The 20,780-nt window shown below is 37.8% G+C and overlaps 4 long non-coding RNA genes across 7 annotated transcripts; 2 read left to right on the top strand and 2 right to left on the bottom strand.

Moving 5' to 3' along the window:
* Positions 1-8,971: 8,971 nt before the first annotated feature.
* On the bottom strand, positions 8,972-10,278 carry LOC124313895. Its single transcript, XR_006911052.1, has 3 exons — positions 10,218-10,278; positions 9,899-10,151; positions 8,972-9,097 (listed from the first exon to the last, which is right to left on the bottom strand). It is a non-coding gene; the product is annotated as an uncharacterized LOC124313895 (long non-coding RNA).
* Positions 10,279-10,345: 67 nt separating this feature from the next.
* On the bottom strand, positions 10,346-10,774 carry LOC124313894. Of its 2 annotated transcripts, none has more exons than XR_006911050.1 (3): positions 10,637-10,774; positions 10,455-10,559; positions 10,346-10,377 (listed from the first exon to the last, which is right to left on the bottom strand). It is a non-coding gene; the product is annotated as an uncharacterized LOC124313894 (long non-coding RNA). The 2 variants fall into 2 exon arrangements; XR_006911051.1 differs by having other exon boundaries at positions 10,356-10,375; positions 10,452-10,559.
* Positions 10,775-10,859: 85 nt separating this feature from the next.
* On the top strand, positions 10,860-11,971 carry LOC124313892. Of its 3 annotated transcripts, none has more exons than XR_006911048.1 (3): positions 10,860-11,305; positions 11,511-11,693; positions 11,956-11,971. It is a non-coding gene; the product is annotated as an uncharacterized LOC124313892 (long non-coding RNA). The 3 variants fall into 3 exon arrangements; XR_006911047.1 differs by lacking the exon at positions 11,956-11,971 and having other exon boundaries at positions 10,860-11,115; positions 11,178-11,305; positions 11,511-11,898; XR_006911046.1 differs by lacking the exon at positions 11,956-11,971 and having other exon boundaries at positions 11,511-11,898.
* Positions 11,972-12,772: 801 nt separating this feature from the next.
* LOC124313893 lies at positions 12,773-15,101 on the top strand. The gene is made up of 8 exons (XR_006911049.1): positions 12,773-13,294; positions 13,474-13,520; positions 13,578-13,770; positions 13,854-14,064; positions 14,126-14,253; positions 14,317-14,385; positions 14,449-14,574; positions 14,637-15,101. It is a non-coding gene; the product is annotated as an uncharacterized LOC124313893 (long non-coding RNA).
* Positions 15,102-20,780: the final 5,679 nt, after the last annotated feature.

Below are 20,780 nucleotides of genomic sequence, written 5' to 3'. Positions count from 1 at the left end.
TCCATGGGATTCTACGGGATTCCATGGGATTCTGAAGATTCTGCGAGATTCTGAAGATTCTATGAGATTCTGGGGATTCTGGAGGGATTCTAGCCAGGGTGTACGAGGATTCTGAGGAGTTGCCAACCCCCGGATTTTCCGTTTCAAGTTCAGAAATGGTTGTATTCTTCGACTCTAGCTCACGTGTAGCTATGGCCAACTCGCGCGTGTCCAATTGCTGTTCATTTAGGCAAGTCCGGAGTTGCTCCAATTCCACTCGACTTTCTCGATTTTGCTCTTGAAGTTTTGTTATGGCTCTATTTTTGGATGCCAGAACACGTTGACTCGAAGCCAGTTCTTCGTGCACCTTGTGCAATTTTTTCTCTTCAAGGCTATTCTGTAGTTTCTCCAAATTCGCTCGGTTATATGCAATAACTCTATCCTTGGCTTCAATTTTTCGCATTAGCCCCGAATTCTCGTTTGTCAACTGGAGATTTTCCCCTATAATGTCAGTCATTGCACGTTTCTTTTCTTCCAGTTCGCATTTCGTAGTTTCCAACTCGTCGTGTACGTTCTGAAACATTTGCAGCTTTGATGAGGAGTCTGTCAGTTGGGATTGAACTAGACTCAACTCATTCGCTATGCGTTCTTTTTCCAATTCAATCAGGTTCTTTTCGTCTGCCTTCAGGCGAAGAAAACTTTGGTTGTTCAAGTCTTCTCCGCTGGGAGTCGAAAATCCATCGTTAATTACAGGTCGAGGAAGTGCATGCTGCTTAGTGCATGCAACGTCAGGTTTAATCTTATTCAGGTTAGCAGACGAATGCCGAGTTTGTTTTTCGGTCGATCTGCAGAGTATATTCATGATCCAGATAATCAAAACAAATAGGAAAGCCAATATAGTGACTACCACCAACATGTCGTTCATTTTCAGCACTGTTTGTTTGTTTGTTTGCTAGTGAAAAATGCTACGTCTGTCTTTGTCTGTTGTCTCTGTGTCTGTGTATTGCCGTTGGGGTTGCCTATATAGACTTGCCAGGGGAATCCCTTTTCGCATTGTCCATTTCCACTGTTTTATTCAGATTTCTAATTATCTTTATGCTATTTTACCTTTTTTTATTGATTTGTTATGTAGTGTAAGGTGTAACAAACATTGTTCAATTAGTTTTGAATTTATTGCAATTTATTTTAAACTTTTAATTGCATTTTGAAATACAGGTTTTCGGAATTCCGGTTGGGATTCAATGTTGCCGGTCTGGACATGTCTGGAAAACGACAGTGCGCCCATAGCGGTAAGTTCGCCAACTAAGAATTTTGTTTTTTTGGTAGGGTGCAAAAACGTTGACTGCATTCATTTTCTGTGAACTAAAATCAGCAACAAAATTTAATATTCATCTCTTCTTCTTTTTTACTTTTTATTTGTTGGTTTTTAGATATTTTGACGTTTTAATAATCAACAACAACTGTACCTTTTGGAATCATCAACGAACATTGTCAAACTTGCCCGGGAATATGCGTGTTAGTGCAAATTGTTCTACAAAATTGTACTTTTAATTATTGATTTAGTGTTTTTTCCCCTTGTCGAAGTAATGGCAGACAGGTTCATTTTTCTTTTGCAATTTAAAATTGCTGTAACAAGACCCTTCCAGGTTAAAAATAGTAAAGTAAACCAAACCCCGTCATATGACTCATATCATAGCAATAGTTGATGTATTAGCGGTATTAATGTAATCATTTTCAAAATTTCATTTTTATTGTTTTTTTTTCTTCCAGATTTTAAAAAATTTCGTCTTTGCCGCTTAATTTTCCTTCGGTATTTAATTCGGTTTGGCAACATGACAGCATTGCCAACTTAGCCTGTGGCCCCTATGGCTCCTCCTTCTTCCTTAATCCTTCTTCTCCCCGCCAAAAAAATGCAGTCAGCCAGTCACAGTCAGTCAGCAGCATGGAGCATACGGTGAGGCAGTCACAGCCTTTGCGTTAGTTGTGGAGCATTGGAAGATATTGTTGTGTTTAGTTGTTTATCGAGACGAAGGCTATGAATGTTGAATACTGCACCAGCTTCAATCAGCTATTTTGTTTTTTGAATGATAATTGGTAAATTACATCAATCTCAACTAATTTTTACAGAATGTGTGGGGCCTAGACTAGATCAATCCATTTCACCATGTGCAGCAGTGCAGGTATAAAAAGTAGCTGACATCATGTGACATCTTTCTGCAATGATGATATGTTCATTCTGTTCAGCACAAAGTTGTGTGGTGATCCAATATTAGTCATGAAGGACTCTATTTTAAGTTATACAATTCAGATAAGTTGGTTGGTGATTATTGTATTATTAACTTTAAAGTCTTTTTCATGATGTTTGGATAGTGATTCAAAATTGCTCATCGGTATAGCAAGATGACTGGATTATTACAGTAGTGATACAGTCCAGATGGGATTCCACTCGTGGAATTACAGTTGTGAATTTTGGTCCAAGGATATCCTGCTGGTATGTTCTATTTATAACTTTGGTCAGCCAGTTAAGAATTCATGACAACAAAAGAAATTCTGTTTCCAGGCCGATGATATGGAAGTGAAATCAACTGTTTTGGATGTAATTACGAGTTCCTTATTCCTTCAGCGCCCTACAGCTAGTGTTTGATGGCCAGTCACCCTGTATGGATGACTTTCAACTGTAACATCTAAGGAAATCATGTGAGGATAGTATTTTTTCTAAATGTGAGGTTTAATTTGTGGTAGTGCTATATTTTCTCTCTCGTAGGTTGTTTTTCCTGATTGACCTATTCATGTCAGCTCTTTACTTGTTGTTTCTCTTCCGTTTGCCACCAACACAATCAGCTGGAAGATTGATTCTCATTCTGTGGTAGTATTTCTTGCAAATGTGATACAGACTTGGACTGATGATTTTGAGGATACTTTATTCTATGACAAATGTTTAAAATTGTATTGCTTGTACAGTATGTATTTGTTTATCTAACATTAACTTATTTTTATTGTTTCGTTTTTTAGAGAATCCTAGTGTTGGAGCCTGGCGTGTCTGCAGTGTGTGTACATTTGGCGGTTACTGGTTAATCCTCGACATTGTGTAAGTTGTGTGTGTTAGTAGAAGCTATTTCTAATTATCCGCAGTGATGATTTGGGCTCTTTCTATCTTGGTTTGCGGTAATCTCGCGCTGGGGTACATTGTTGCTCAATCGAAACCCTCGGTAAGTTCTGATTTGAGCCACCAAACGACACCAAAGTTCAAGAATTTCAATTGTACATTTCACTAATACTAACGATAACAATTCAATCCAGGAAATATTCTTCCGGCGTCTTCAGCTCACCTCCCGTCACCTCTGGATTATGGCCACTGCTCCTGCTGTCGGACGATGTCTTTCTGTAAGAAATTGGAAACCTGAGATTGATCCTTACACACACCGCAACTGCCGTTATTAAGGTCAGTTTCTTAGCCTACCCACTAGTATAAACACTAGGAAATATTCTGTAACGCTATACACACCAGCGATATACTGCTTATTTATAGGACCAAATCATATTTGAGAATTCGATTTTTAAGTAGTTCTATTCCCCCTATGAATGAAAGCATTCATCTTGAAATATTTATTTTGTATTGGCCTTTTTCTTTTAATCGATTAGCAATTCCCTCTCTTTGTCCATGTTTGTTGTTCTTTGCGCAATCCAGCGCGTTTTGCCTGCTCTCGTTTAAATAATTGACGTCCACCTCTTCGTGTTTGAGGATTAGTTTGTCAATTTCAAGATATCTTTAGCCAGAAATGATGGGGTCTTCTCCCTTTTTCAGCAAGTAATAGCGAACAGTAGTCATGTTTTTGGCACATGATGCATGATGGAGAGCCATTTACTTAAATCTTCGTTGAATAAAAATCGAAATAGCGGAGGTTCCATTATTTCGGTCTCCTCTTTCGCCACCAAAATAGTCACGCACAAATGGGAACATTTTAATTCATTTCTCCATAATGATGCACAAATGTTTTCAAACAAAGATAAAATGAAGGTTCCTATAGGTACGTGTGCAATGTATCCGTTAGTGTTGAATCAATGAGAAAGACTGATTAGATGCCAATGAATTTTGTCACTTTTATGACGAAGGGGCTTCCCTCCACCTGGGGAAGATACGGTAGATCCTCCTACCACATTGCACCACTTGAGATCTCATTTTTCATATCTTGTCCCGGCAGTTAATTGCATCCTCTTTGGTCGTTAGCCACTTTTTGGGATTTCAAAATTGTTTGCCCGCTGTTTATTCAAACTTTGATGATGCGTCTTGTTTTTGTTTGGCGCTATTAAGGCGTACGCATCTTTGAATGATATGCCATGTTGTCAGATCTGAATTCCAATTTGTGGTGGAGAAAGAGAGGAAATGATTTTCATGATGGCCCACTGCATTAAAACCCTTTCCTCTCGTTCTCTTTCTTCGCTACAAGAAGAAAACTTGTCTTGTCTACTTTCGTCAGTTTGTTTGAAAACGAGCTTCAGCTCGAGCCTACCTGGGTCCGCTTTTGCAGATATCTTGATTGTCTTGTTGATTCCGCCGGCGGGTAGTTTTTATCAGCTACAGTCGAGAGAAGCCGAGGGAGTTGCGAAGGGTCGGACTTGGTCATCCGCAACGGACTAATCAAAGGTGAACGTTAACAGGGAATCATCCAAGAATTATGTAGACAACACTCCTGAACGACACGTTCGAGCACGTACATCGTCCTTAACCCCCCTATTTTCGTTTAATTTTGGATTTTATCGCAAATTTTAGCAGCTGTAGGCAAATAGAAAATTAATAGAACCGAAAGAATTCGTCAGATCAGATATGCAATCGTTGCTTGACAGAAAGGAAATTTGTTAAACTTGTAATAGAGCCAGACAGAACTTAAATCCCCATTGGCCAAGGTGTAACTAAAGCATAGTTTATGTTACAAAATCTGAAATGTGATCGTAGAAGTAAGAAAGCGACTAACTTGAAAAGGCCAAACCTCCGGAAAAGGTCTTTGTCGTATTTTAATAGTACTTTTTTAACCAGGGTAGTATGCCTATACATGAACTTTCTAACGCTTTTGAAACAATCTTCTAGTCAGATGGATTGGGAAAAAACTTTTGAATAAAATTAATTCCTGCCGTCTTCTTAACTTCACCACTATCTTTGACATTGCGAAAACGGCAGCCTCTTGTTGACGTATTCTCCTTTTTACCATTTCCGACTAGTATTCAACAAAACATCAGCCAAGAATCTGTTTTTTCTTTTTCCCCTTGGCCGAGTAAAATGAAAGACGAAACAATTTGAAGTTTAAAATGAAATTTTATTTGAATCCAAAAAGACAGAAAAAACAAAATCAAAGGAAAAAACAAAAGAAACTGGACCAGCTTCTACCATCGAAATAGTCATCGCAAGACAACAACTATTCCGATCGACAAAACTGACATCCAGCTTCCATTGTTACTTAACTTAATTTTAAAAAAAAATCAAAAACTAGCGATTTCCATTTTGAAGAATGTCGTGAACTCTTCGGCAATTGGCTAGTGTACCCCAGATGGTGACGTACTTATTTTCTCCACCTGGACGATAAATATGTACATCATGGTTAAAAGCCAATTCTCTTAACTCATATCCGTCGGAAAAGATGTTTCTTCTTAGATTGATTTTAGGGCATTCGATGGCGACTGATAAAATGTCAATTACGTCGTTACAAGCTGCTTGTCGGCTCTCAGCATCTCCTCCGGTGATGAATAGGTTACCGTTGATAAAACTTACACTAACCCAATATTGCTCTTCAATCCTTTTGGCGTTGCTCCCATGACGCCCGATAACTCGCCCGCAATCCTTATTCGCTATTCCTGTTATGACGATTCGATCGACGTAGACTTCCGTGTTTACAGAAGATAAAATGTTAAACTCAGTCGGCGGTTTTTCAGTGGACACCTGGGCGGCTTTACTTTCAATATCAGTGTGGGCTGGTGATAAGTGCACCGGTTGTGGCTCAGCAGTTACGACGATCGGTGTGTCCTTTACGATTTTAATGGGATTTTCAATTCGGAGAGGGTTATTTATAACCTCATCGCTCCCGCATCCAACGTCAGACGTCAGTTTCGGTTTCATTTCTTTCTGCTTAGCTTCCAATTCAGCCAATTTACGAATAACCTCGTCTTTTTCATGGTCCAGACTTTTCACTTGATCCTGTAGGTGCTTGACCCTTTCGGTTTGGTTATTCAGGGATACTCGTAGTCCTTCCACTTCCGCATGACTGGATAGAAGAACAAGATCGCTATCTTCCATTTTTCGCCTCAGCTGTGAATCGTTTTCGGCCAAACGGAGATTCTCCGTTTCAAGTTCAGAAATGGTTTTATTCTTTGACTCTATTTCACAGTTAGCCGTGGCCAACTCGTGCACCTTGTCCAATTGTTGTTCGGCAAGGCACATCCGGAGATTTTCCAATTCATCGTTGCTGGATTCAACAAGAAGTTTGGTCTCTTCTATTATTTGCCTTAGCCGCTGATCGTTTTGTTCCATTTGGTGGTTTTTATTTGTCAATTCGGCAACTTCTTCGTTCTTTAATCGAATTTAGATTTCTAATTATGTTTATGCTATTTAACTTTTTTTATTGATTTGAAATCATACTTTAAGATCTAACGCACATTGTTCAATTAGTTTTTAATTAATTGCAATTCATTTTAATCATTTAATTGTATTTTTAAATAAAGGTTTTTCAAAATTCCGGTTGGGATTCAATGTTGCCGGTCTGGACATGTCTGGAAAACGACAGGGCGCCCATAGCGGTGAATTCACCAACTAAGAAGAATGTAAGTTTAAGAAAATCTTATCATTTTTCATTGAATTGACATTTCACAGCAATCATTTCCTTTTTTCAGCATTCAGTTTTTCTTCAGCATTTATTGTTTTAGGTGGGTTTTCAAAAACGCTGACGAGGCTGTTGCCCTAAAACGGATATCGAAATGATAAATGACCTTACATGGACCCGTTAATGAAGTCTTTAATTTTATCGTCTGCCTGTTGTCTAGCCTAAATGCAAGTGTGTAACGAGGTAAGCCGCGTAGCTGTTAAGCTCGTTCAGGTTATATTTTAAATTTTTAAGAATTCGAAATTTACTTCAGACTCCACTCAGATGCCGTGAAACTTTGGATACCGTCTGACCAAATATTGTTTGACAGCCATTTTCCGGCGATCAGGTAACATTTTGAGATTATAATGAAATTGTCGTGGATTAATTGGTTATTTTTGCCATTTTTTTTCAGTCACTTCATCCTTTGATGGAGCGTCTAGAGTCTCAATCTCAAAGTCCGACAATCCATCCATCCTTGATTCCTTTCCGTACAGTCAAACGTGGAGGAATCTTTTGGCTCCGTCAGTAGGTGGCTAAAATCAAGTTGTCCCCCAGCCGCCAGATGACGCGAGCGTCTTAGAGGGGACGAAATTTTCGCCATTTTGTTCCGAAACGCCAAGTGAAAAGGTATTCCAAATTCGTTACGGAATTGAGATGTCGATCTACATTTTCAGCATTGAAATTTAATGGTAAATCCTAGTTTGGATTTCTCAAATGTAGTTAACCCTAGACGTTGCTGTGTGAATTTACAGGCAATCTGGCATATAATTTCCATTTGGCCAAATAATCGATCACGTGGACTGGAACTGCTTTCTATTTTGCCGAAATGTCGTCGGTTGTTAGCTTTACCTGTTCGGATGTACCTCTCATCTCACGCCGAAACACTACAGAGGTAGTAGAGTAATTATGTTGATAAATTTCCCTGCAATGATGCTATAAATTTTATTAGTTGGTGTTCAGGTTGGGGATCCCGTTGCCTAACTGTTGCAGAATGTGAGAACTCAACAAAGTCTGAGCTCCATGGCCGGCATCATTACAGTGATTTTGTTGGAGCCAGCTGGTGAAAGGTGTGATTGAGTTAAGTTGAGCTGCAGCTGCTGCATGCAGTTTATCCAGCTGGTGTTATCCTGAAGTGTCGTCGCAGGAAGACTTTTTGAAATGGTAAGTTGATTGAATTTATTGGTTGTAATTTGGGAAGTCTTTTTTTTGTGAAATTCAACTGACAAGTGAACTCTGATCTGATGTAGACAACAAGTGGTGCTATTTCTTGCTTCCAAATTATAGTTTCCGTGAAAGATATCTTAACAATTTTCTTCTGATCTAAGTAAAACAAAAATTTCCACTGTGTATTACCAACGTTTTCTAACACTTAAGAATTAGATGTACAGAAGTCTCTTTTCATGGCATTTAATGATTTAATCCTCATTTAAAATTCATTTGCCAATGGAATCTTGGAAAAATGTCTTATGTCATTTGTTTTACACAATTTCTTTTGCATTCCTTTTCCCCATAGGACTTGGTGATACTTAAACTATGCCTGTGCTGTCCAATGTACAATGGTTTTGCAGCCTGTTTCCAGTTGAGAGATGTGCTGAGATGCTGATACAGGATTGAAGAAAAAGATCTGATGTAGCTGTGCTGGTGTTCTCCTGAAATTGCTGTGCCACAGGAGTTGCAGATAGTGTGTTTGGTTCCACATAGAAGTTAGTGTAAAGAGTTTGGAGATGATTAGCCACTTCTGCCTATAACTTTTGTAAAACTTCAAAGTTGTAAGAAATATACAAGTCAAGTGCGAAACGTGATTTTATTATAAGTTATAAGACTAAGACACAGCAAACAAAAAACTTTAAAAGGAATTGCTTTATTATCCCACCTCCGTCCACAATTCCACCACTTTTTACAATCACACATATACATACATAGATACATACACTTAAGTTAACCCGTTGGCTGCCACGCCATACAACCCGTAGGTTGTTCTCTACTCTCTACGCGCCATGTCTGAAGGATCCATGACGCAAGGTGGGACTTGCCATTGCTGACAAGTCCTGGGTGACAGGAGAAGATGGAAATTGGAATGCACGCATTTAGGAGGCCTCTAGGAGGCCCGTGCTAAGGAGCTAGGGGAGAACAAAGGCGTGGCAGACAACGGGTTAACTAACACAAACAACAACATATTAACAACAACAAATGATGATCCGCGCTGACATTTTGGTGATACCGGAGATTTTTTAGTGCCCATCTTCTCGACGTCTCCTCTGCATTACCTGAATAAAGACAAAACAGTTGTTATTAAGTGAAATGCCAATAAAAGTTACATAATACAGATAGAAACAATAGTCAGGTTTTTTGGCTCAAAGATTTGAAGATGCAATTTTTAAAACTTAAAATCAAGCTTGCAATATTGAGAATTGTAAACAGAACAAAGCTCACTTGCTAGTTTTTTGAAAATTTTCCGGAAGTTTACCGGAAGTAACCACAGCACCTCAACCATAGAGCTGTCGTCAAAATAAACCAAATATTCGTGATCTCCATAAAATTTGGGGTCGATTAGGTGTGATTTAAACGAAATCCAAAATTTGGCCAAAATCGAGAATTTTCCTGAACGAGTTCAGGAAAATTTTCAAAACCGGAAGTACGAAAACGTACAAAAAAAAACATGAACTTTACCACAAATTTGATGAGGATCACGAATTTGTGGTTCTTTTGTGCGTGGAATGAATATTTACTGATCTACTGACTGAAATAAGAAAACCGGAAGTAGAAAAAAAACACATTATTTCAAAATCTAGCAAGTGAGCTTTGTTGGTGGAATAGTTATCGTCAGTTTTCATTAAAAAATTTCAAAACAACAGCTGCCGATAAATGTTTAAAGAGATTTTAAAGTAACTGAAACTGACTGTTTTGACAGCTGACAATTATCGAAAGCCATCTAGCGTTAGAAAAAGAAACGTCTAAGTAAAACTTTTTTAGCGCGCAAGTAGGGCCTGATTTCGGAATTATTACAGACACAAGTAAGTATACTATTGGAATAGATAATCTACGAAAATAAGTAAATTGTCGGGTACCTGGGCATAATCCCGTGGTGAGTGACTGCAGGTGTGTAACAGAGGCACGGAAGCGACGGCTGAAGTGTTCCAACTCGTCAGTGAAGCAAGACAAGTTGTATTTTTGTGTACGAAGCGATGTTAAAGCAGAAGCTGGAAAAGTTTACGCCGGGAAGATAAGGATGGAGCAGAACGTTGGTCATGGACAAAAGCCAGCGTTGGCTCAAGAATATCCGTGCCAGGACCACACGATTCCACAAAGAAACTGTGTGCTCTGTAAAAAAAAAAATGTTTTACATTAATGAAAATATAAAAATGAATAAAGCATATCAATCTTTACCTTTTCTAAGAAGCACACTGAAAAGTTCATGATGGCAAAACCGTAAAAATGGAATTCACAGCAACCAACAGCATTACTCCACAAGTGTCATGAAGTATTGCAGTACTTAGCGTGGTGATAGGTGGTTGGTTCACTTCACACTCTTCATGTCACTGAAACTCTAAGTGGAAATGGGACAAGGAAATTTTCACATTATTTACAAATTTACTCATATTTACCAATAAGAAATAAAACTACTTATCTCTTAGCTGGGTTGCCTTCTGAACCAAAGTAAAAACAGCCATAACAACAAACGTGCTGTTGCAGGGTACACCACCAAAATTGTGAGATTCAGAAAAAATCCTATGGTTCATAAGCAAGAATACTATGTTATATGAAAATCTGAATTGTAATTGTCTGGTAGCAGTAAAGAGGAATACCTAATCTCGGCACGTTTGTATTCCATATTTCCACAATATGTTTGCTTCAAATATGAGTTTTAGGCTTTTGACAGCATGAGGATCTAATGGATGGAAATTGATTGAGCGCTGAGTCAACAACTTGTTGGAATGACTGACAGTATATCATGCATCTAGAATTTGAAGAAATAAGTTGCTACAGTATAAAAATAAGAAAACTAGGTAAAGATAAACCTACATAAGATACGAAGTTCAATTTGGAATTTGAAATCACAGGAATAAGCATAAATTAGCAACAATTTGTTTCGCTCATTTCGCCTCGTTTCACCATGAAAGAACAACATCGGCGACACTGGCGACATCTAGTAATGAGTTTTGAATCTTAAGTTGGTTGCACAGTCAGTCACAGACAGTGAGACATGACATTGCACGTCATAACTTTCATAAGTTACTTAAAAAGTTTAACAACGGAGATCGGATAACAACTTAACTGTTTTTAAGTAATAGATAAAACAATCTTTAGCTAATAATTCTTACTGCATTCTTGACTAAATGTTTTCAGATAATTTTAGCTGAAGTTTTCATGTACATGGCCAACTAGGTGCTCGTGACAATAGAAATGAAATGGTTTAATCCAATAATGCGAGCTCACAACCTATGTCTTCTGAAGAAAAGTCATTTCTGTTGCAGGTTAGCTATTTTACCATACATATTTTGAATTACTGTGTTCTTTAAGACAATAATATTCACATTTACTTTTCCCTTTCAAGTTGTTAATCTTCAAGATATTGATGCCTTCGCCAGATCCAATTCTTTGTTGCTGATGAGAGAAAAATTCATCATTTTGTGTGCAACACTTTTGATTATTTTATTTCTAATTTAAATTTTGCTTTAGATTTTGCATTTAGACTGAATGAGAACCATTTTGTTGCCCATCCAAGGATAACGAAAAGGCCAACACCACCAACACGTCAACAAGGTTCTTTGTTTGTTAACCCCCTGGTGAAAGATTGTTGTGCATCAAGTTAACCTGTGGCTGTTCCTTGTTGCTGGTGTCTTGCTACGGAAGTTACAGGCAGTATTTTGTTCAATTTGCATTATGTCTGTAGATTTACAGCTAGTTTAAGTCTTAGCTTCATCGATCTTCTTCTTCATTTCAGTCTAATTCATACATTTATTTTTTCAGCCAGTGTGTTGAATTTGACGTGTACAATTTTCTTATTGGTATAATTATGATTAGGCTTAACTCTTGTAAATAACATTAAGTGACATTTATTTGTCTTGTCATTGACAGCATTTCCATTGGTACTGAAGATCAATTCATCTCATTTTTAACATAGGTTTATAGTTTAGCCGTTTACGTTCGCGTAGTTGCTGTCCGGTGTGGCACGTTGTTGCAGCCTATGTTGCAGCCTATGGTGTTTCCTTATCCTTGGCGGTGTCGTGTTACCAAATTTGCATCATCAATCATTAGTGATGTTACGTTTAACTTAACGTGTAACGTAAAACTTACGTTAACGGACCTTTTTTTGAGTGCGTTAACTTAACGCATAACGTCAACGTAATCTTTTTTCTTTACGTTAATTTTTACGTTATTGAAAATAGCTCACTTGTTTAAAATTCCTGTAGGTTGACCACTAAATAAATGGGCATTTGTGCCTTACTGCAATATACAGCTATCAAAACCGTAAACCACGTTGGTTTAGTCTGCTATTTTTTCAAAAAATTTAAAGAGGATAGATCAGAAATTATTGCTACAAGAGCAATAAAATGGATTCAAGTGATTCAGAGTTAGAAGCATTTATTCCTGCCAGTTTACATAAACGCAGCCCAATTCATAATTATTTCACCTATAAGAAAGAAACAAATAAAAGTGTGTGCAAGAAATGCAGAGCCGAAATAAATGGAAAAAACTCAACAAATCTACACAACAAACTACTCAACAAATCCCTATCCATATCAAATCTGAATATGAGTAATATCTGGAAGAACTATCTGATTACAAGGAGGCATCATATTGGATTACTTTAATCTCGCTACTCATGAGTTGGATAAGTAAAAGGGCCGTCAGAAAGGTGAAATAGGTACCCCCATGAAAGATGCGATTCTTTATTGGAAAGATAATGCTGCTCGTTTTCCATACACACTCATTTCATTGGGTGCTACTTACCTGGTAGCACTCCCTTAAGTAGCACTAAGTAGCTTTTTTTTTCGCAACCTTAAGAGTAGCGTCCTCTACGTATAAGGTAGAGGATCTACTTTATAGTAGTACACTTCTACTATTGAACTACTTTGTGCTGAAAGTAGCATTTCACTACTATACAATTAGTGAAATGCTACCAAAATCACAGTAGCGGTCGCAACGATCATACCAGTCAGGTGTTACCAGAGTTGTTATAAAAATTCAGCTAAATATACAATTCTTTATTTCCATTGCACGCGTCTCTATACTATTATTAAAACATTTAAAAAATTTTTTTAAAGTGTATATCGCAATTCGCAATTCAAATAAAAAATGTGGCAATGATAAAAATTGTGTTGTCAGCAGACGTGACAGATGACGTTTTTCAATTTTACGATGGCGTTTGTGGTTACATTCAATGGATCAGTTTTTACATGTTTTATTTGTGATTTTGCCTTTCGTTAAAATTGGTTGAGCAGCCGTCAAGTCCATATTTGGTAAGCAACAGGTCTTAAAAATTTGTTTGGCACGTTAAATTGATCTAGATCCCTTACTTGTAAAAGCTTGTTGAAATTGTATGCTAATTGGTCTTCAAACTTATTTACCATATTCGCTTCGTTTTTGTTTCAAAACATGGATATCTTTTACTCACGTAATATCTTACAAAAACTCAAAGTTTTTAGAAGAAGATTTGACTTGGCTATATCTACAACACACTCCAAGGTATAAAAATTGTTTAGACGATAGTTACTCAGTTACTCATTTGTGTTTATTTTATAGGTCATTGATATCATATCATCACTGTTACATGGAACACCTTTAGTTGTTGTAAAGATGCTGCCAGCTATCCAGCTAATGTTGAAGACATGCAGTCTCAATCGATCATCAACATAAACAGTTATCTCTGCCAACATCAGTGATATTGTTTGTACAAAACACACTCAAGCATGCCTTAGTGTGAACTGAGTTCATTGTTAGTGCCCCTCCAATAACTCAGTGAAATTTGAATGTGGTGATTTTATACCTTTTTAATTAAGTTCATTTGTACTTAAATAGGAGTTTTTATTTTATTTATTATTTTGTTATTTCATATTTTCATGACATGGCAACGTCATGAAAATTTGCACATTTCAAACATATCGGCAACGTTTAGAGCGTCAAAGACGCTCATAGCCTCATAGCAATTCACAAGAGCACTTCTCTCGTGGTGAAACCGTGAAATAGTGTTTAATTAATGTGAAATTAGCAGCCGTCAAGTCGATATTCGGTAAGCAGTCCTATCTGATTCTGTGCTTGTTACTTAAATTTTGTTTTTGCTTTCCTCGTAGAAATTGTCCGTCACATAAAAGTTCCCAACTCTTCATCTATGCGATGGACATCACTCAGTGGAGTGCTTCTGAAGTTAGGCAAGCTTTGGAAGCAGAAGGCTTTGAGTTGGATATCTGCGAAACTTTGTGTGAGTCTTTAATTTACTTGTAGTGAGTCTTTCAATTAAGCTGCTGTATTTTTCTAATTTCAGGTACGCTCAGAGAATCCCAATCCAACATGTTCAAGTCAAGCTGAGACTGTGAACACCAATGCTGACAAAGTGAGTCTTTAATTTACTCGTATTGAGTCTTTCAATTAAGCTGCTATATTTCTCTACTTTCAGGTACGCACAGATAATCTCAATCCAATATGTTCAAGTCAAGCTGAGACTGCGAACACCAATGCTGACAAAGTGAGTCTGATGGACTGATGGAACTTGACAACGAAATTAAGACGCTGTGCAATGAAGGTAATATTTTAATTCGTCTTACAGTATGCGATATTTACTCATTGTGTCTTTTCTTTTTATAGAATTCCTGGCTTCAATTCTGAATGCAATGAAATTGCTTCTGGAGATCCGGAGAGTGAAGTGCCGTTCAGTCCAGGCAAAATTGAATCTATTTATTCAGTTTGTGGAAGAAAACACGGAAATAGAAGAATACGTTAACCAACGGACTGAGGCGGAAAAGGCGGCCACCAAACAGCCGTTTCTTCTATGCACCGGTTCACTTGCACAACAATTGAATTTTTTCCTTGTCATTGAAGGATCTCTCGTGCCATTAGGGCAAAATTCTAGTATTGCTTTTAACGTTCTTTTTCGTTCTTTTTTTGTGTTGTGCTGTGTTTTGTGCTGACTTTGTATCCCGTCTCGAGTCCATCCAGTCTTTGAATTTTGTTTTATCCCTTGACTTTAATCTATTCAAATATGAAGTTTTTTATCGTTACATTAAGTTAGTATGTCTCAACTCTGAAGCCAATACATTTGAATTTCTCATCGTTATTGTTTTGTATATACTTCTTAAGATTAGTAAAGAAGAGAGCAAGCGTGTGAAGGGGTATAAATGCGGTATTCTATATAGGTAAAAGGGCTAGATCCGCTAGTAGTGCTCGCAACGTACGGCAGTATAAGGCTATAGTAGCGCTCGCAACGTAAGACCAAGTAGACACTCTACTATGACATTTAGTTGTGCCCCCTTCTTTCTAAGAAGCGTTTCTCAACTTATAAGTTGCACTTTCCATTTCGCATCTTATAAGTAGCACTAAGTAGCACTCATTTGAATGAGAGTGTATTTGACGAAACTGGCATTCAGTCTTCTAGCTATTCCGGCTTCTTCTGCGTCTGCAGAACGGCAATTTTCAGCTGCCGGATGGCATTGTCTGGGGCGCAAGAACAGAACCACTCAAGATGCTTTGGCTTCAAAAGTATTTTTAACATGCAACAAAGATATTTTGCGACCAATGCTTTTTTAGCTTCCTAGCTCTTTTTTCATTTTCTATGTCAATTACCAAGTCAGTCACGAGTGTTTCCACTTTCTTGTTTCCCTGTTGTTTCGTTTGAACAATCATATGTCTTATACTCTGTACGTACGTACTCTGTATAGTCATAATCAAGATGGTTTTTATATGCTTAGCCTTGTTTTAACTTTTAAATTCATGCTTTACTTGTTAAAAGCAAATAAATGTACTAATCGAGAACTTTTTTTTATTAACGTAACGTAAAAATAACGTAGAATTTACGTTAACGTGCTGTTCTGGATAACGCGTTAATTAACGTATTAACTTAAAGTAAAAAGATCCCAGCTACGTTAATTTAACGGATAACGTAAACGTTTCAAAAATCGTATAACGTAACATCACTATCAATCATCATATATTGTTAAATTGTCATTGTGTCTGTGCATAGCTATCGTTTAAAAGTTAAGAAGCAACAAAAACAAATAAGGGATGTTCATGTCAAACAAACAATAAACATGTTTTCGGGATTGGGAAAGGAAAGTGGAGGATGTTGGAGGGAGGGTGTAATTCAAGTTTGGATAAAAAATCAGTTAATCTATAACCCTACAAACATATCCCTACCAATTAATCTCCATACTCCACAAACCTATACCTTCCAATTCTTCAAACCCCACAAACATACACCTTTCAATCCTCAAATTTATACCCTAACCACATCAACCAATTTTAAATCCAAACAATGTAATATCAATAATGAATAAAAAATTTGTATTTTGAACCACCTTTTCTTTTTTTTTCTTTTTAATAATTCAAAAAACAGAGCGTCCGGTTCAAGACGTTTTTCTACTGTACAAGTTTATTGCAAACCCGCCACCACCGCTGCGGCAATGAGACAAAAAGCGATGGTCTATTTATGCGGAAATATGCGTGACTGACGCAGATGTCCGCAAAACTAATCCACGGCTTTTTCTTTCATTGGGTAGTGGGCTGCTTCTTATAAACTCGCACATGCTGTTATAGGTTTTGTCTGCGGCCCCCAGAGATAGTATCTGGACCGAGAAGAAGAGAGAAGTACGAGGCAAGTTTTTCCGGGGAGATGTAGTCATACTAGGCTTCCGGTTTAGACTCATGACCCTCAAAAAGTTTTCATCGAATCATGCGCCTTCCAAGTCCCCGTTCGACCAGAGCCCTCCCCTCCTCCTGGTTTCACAGCGGGTGAGTGACCACCAGCGGGCGTTGGTTAGTGGTTAGTTAGTGAAACGGGGCCACAGAAAAGAAGGGAGCCCAGATATGCACTTGCAATTTAGCTAACTACACAATTAAACAGTCTTGAATGACAGCATGCTCTCAAGGTTGGTTTACAGGCTTCCAGGCAATGGTTGAAGTCCACAATAAGTAGCAAAGGATTACCCTGTAAGCAGAACATTTAATTTGGATGACAATACTTTTCAAAAAATTGTAGCGACAGAAAACATTACCTCAAATCAAGAGGGCCCGTTTAAGGAAGTAAAAGGGGAGATTCAAGGGTAGCAGCTATTGGATTAGCAAACAAGGGACCTTGTTTCTTTCTTGAAAGGACATTACTTCTCATAAAGTCTGTCATGCCAATTTAGAAACCTGTAATTTGGAACCCGTAAATTAAAAAAATAAAAGTAACCTTGTTTATAATTTGTGTCATCAATGTGCTTGATGTCTGATCTAAAATAATAATTATACAGTTATCGGTATAGCCTACACTCGAAATTGCCTCTTAAACATTAGATAGACGTAAGTGCAGATCAATACTTATAAAACATATATAAGACTGCAACGAAGAAAGATCAGTAAGATGACAAGTGAACTTACACATGAAACCAACAATCAGTTATCCAAAGTTCTCAGATGGAATGAGAGATTGGTCCATGGTAAAGGACAGCATGAAATCGTCCCTAAATATTAGATAGACATTAGGTGGACGTAAGTGTAGATGAGTCCTTGAAATACTCGCAAAACTTGAACAGAAAGAAAACTTGAAAACAAACACGTCCCTGCTCTACCTCGTCGACATTAAATTCATAAATAACAATGACGTAAAAGACAATATAAAGATCAAATATGAGATAGGGGAGAGTTGTACTAGTTGACGCGATTTTTTGTTTTTTGGCCACCATACTTTTAAATATAAACTTTCGAAACTCCCGATTATCTTAAAAGAAAGAGGGGAGAATGAGCTATATGCCTCAAATTTTTAATTTACAGAAACTCCCCTTTATTATGCCAAAAAGTAAAGTTGAAAACATAAAAATTAAAAGACGAGATGCCCCGTTGAAGGGGCACTTCGCTCCATGTATGGGGGCATAAAAGCCCATGTTATTCTTATGGACTAACAGTCCAAGGGACGGTACATCAGTAAAACGTATAAATAAATAAATAAAGTTAAGATTCAAAAGTATATTCTTGGTGGAAATGTTAACGATACATCAGTAAATTAAAAATCACAAATTAAAATGGCCATTCATCAACACAACTAAGAACAATCGAAACATAAAAACCGCTTACTCTTGGTCACACAGTTTTCGTGGGCCCACAACAAACATTTCACACATTGCACCCATTTTTCACCGGGCCTGCTTTCAGAGAAGCTCTCTTGACACATGATACAGAAACAAGAATCAGTTAATACATTTTGAGCACTGGAAGAGGGTCTGGGTAAATTTTGCACTGGAATGGTTGGGTTGTTGTTTTCTTGGTTTGCTCTTGACTTTCTGGCAGTTTTTTTCACTGGTGTTGGGGACTGGGGATTTAAATTTCTTCTGACTTTTCCAAGTTTCTTTTTCTTAGCATCAGTGGCCATCTTCTCCTTCTCAAGCTGGGCCTTAACAGGTGTGTCAGTTAGGATGGCAGTGCTTCGTTTTCGGCCGGTGCTGCTTCCTTTCCTCGGTCCAGCTTTAGGGTAGGGTCTCATAATTTCCACTGGATTTCTATTGGAATCCTCCTCGAGAACACCTCTCAGGTCAAATGTCTATAAAAAAATTGAATTTAATGGCTGCAGCAAATATATTGAAATAAAGTTACCTCTCCGTTTTGAACATCTAGTGAAATATTGTTTTCAACTGTCGCCAAAGGATCTTCTTCGAAAATAACCACAATGTTGTCCAAGTCGGGTAGAATTGTAGTTGAAACATTGGCCTCGATGTGGTTCTCTGGAACGGGAGTTTGGTCTTTTTGGACTGGAACGGGAGTTTGGCCTTCTTCGACGATGTTATCGTTGGATGCTGGGATTTCTATGAAGTCATCAATAGGAGGGACTGGTGATGAATTAAAAGGACGATCCGTGACGAAAGATGGAGCAAAGTCGACGTCACCATCGAAGATAAATCTATTAAATGGGACTAGCCCGGCCACTCTAAACCCAGACGTGATGTTTGCTGGTGTTGTTGCAAGCGGGAAGGCTAATCCAACCAGCTCTGCGATGTTGTGTATGCTCATAGGTTTTCCTGGATGGTCCTTCATCCATGAACTGCAATACGAATTGTAGTATCTTTTAAATGGACCAAACACACTTCTGTCAAGGGGTTGAAGCTTATGAGAACAATGCGGAGGGAAAGTTATCATGACCACTCCGTTGTCTTTCGCCAAATTTAATACCTATATAGATTGAACATACAATAAGATAAGAAATAATGAAAAGGGTAGAATTTGAATAGAAGCAATAGGCTTACCTCGATCGACAGATGAGAGGAGTGGTTGTCGAGAAATAAAACAACTTCGTTCTCTTTCGAAGGCCGAACGTTTTGTATGAAATGTTTCATGAACAAAACAAAATCTTTGTCTGACATCCAGCCAGACTTATTGGCTGATCCAACAGAACCAAGAGGGGCACCATTGAGGAAATATTCCTTAAAATGAACTCTGAAATAAAGAGACAAATATGTTAGCAAAAGACGACATTTCAGTTAAAAGGAATGTTACCGTGGAAAGACAAAAAATGGTGGAATAGACGTTCCTGTGGCAGATACTGCAAGGCAGACTGTAACCAGTGTGCCTCTCTCACCTGAAGTTATGGAACCAATTTGTTTTCTTCCTTTTCGAGCAATAATTCCATCAGGTGCATGAACTGTGGTAAAGCCAGACTCGTCAGCATTAAACCAACGAGAAGGTGGAATGCCTCTAGACCTTATGACCTCAACATTGTCAAAGAAGGAATCAACGTTATGCTTGTTGAAGCTGGTAGCTCTGCTTAGAGATGTTGCCTGTGGTTTTCTGATTGAAAGGTCTTGATGTCTTCGCATGAAACCAGATAGCCAGTCTCTTCCAGCTTCCTTCTTGACCGACCAAGAAAGAGGGAAAATACATTTTTCTTGGGTAGCGTACTGATAAGCCAATCTTCTCATGTCTGTGGTAGTGATTCCATGATAAATGTCACTGGCCCTTTTGACGTAACTGCTAAGATTGCTTTCTTGTTCGCTGCTGAAAACCTAGAGCGAACAAGAAAGAGTTAACATTGCAACACATACATAGAAAAATTATAAGTAGATTTACCTTACGAGGTTTTTGGTAACCCCCAATGCTTGTAGTTGCTTCAGCTTCATCTTGAATTCCAGCAGCCAAGAAATTTTTGACATATCTCAGTAGAGATCTTTTTGGGATGGAGGTTGCTTTGGAAACATCACATACTTTTTGTTTCTCAGCAACAACTTTCTTAACAGCTTTCAAAATGTAACCATCTGGATACATACAACGTTCAGTTTTTCTAATGTAATGCCTAACCATCTTACATTTAGCAAAAATTGACAGACTTTTTAAGACTCACCATTTTGACATTAGACGACAGAGATTTTATACCCGCAAACTGCCCCAACGTTGTCAGGCCATTTTGCCTCGAGAATAGGTGTCGTTAATCAAATTGATTTTTCAGTAACTCCTCTAAGGAGAAATAATAAACTAAAATATCAGATTGAAAGAGGAAAGAATTTCCTTCAAGAATATTATTTGTTGAAAGTTTTATTCTATTTCTGAAACCCGTAAATTGAAAAAATCTGTCAAAGCTGATGACACGATTTTAAGGCGCCAAAATTATTGTTTCATTTATTACTGAACCCTTAGGACTTTTTTAATGATTTTTTTTTTAAACGATGGAGATTTTCGGGTTGCATAAGCGTGAATTTTTCCTACACTTAGGTTTCATTAAAACATATCTCAATATCGATAGTGCCAACATATACACTACCCTAACTGCCC

Source organism: Daphnia pulicaria, chromosome 10, assembly GCF_021234035.1.
Source record: "Daphnia pulicaria isolate SC F1-1A chromosome 10, SC_F0-13Bv2, whole genome shotgun sequence".
NCBI lineage: Eukaryota > Metazoa > Arthropoda > Branchiopoda > Diplostraca > Daphniidae > Daphnia > Daphnia pulicaria.
This window is presented reverse-complemented; position numbering and strand designations above follow the sequence as displayed.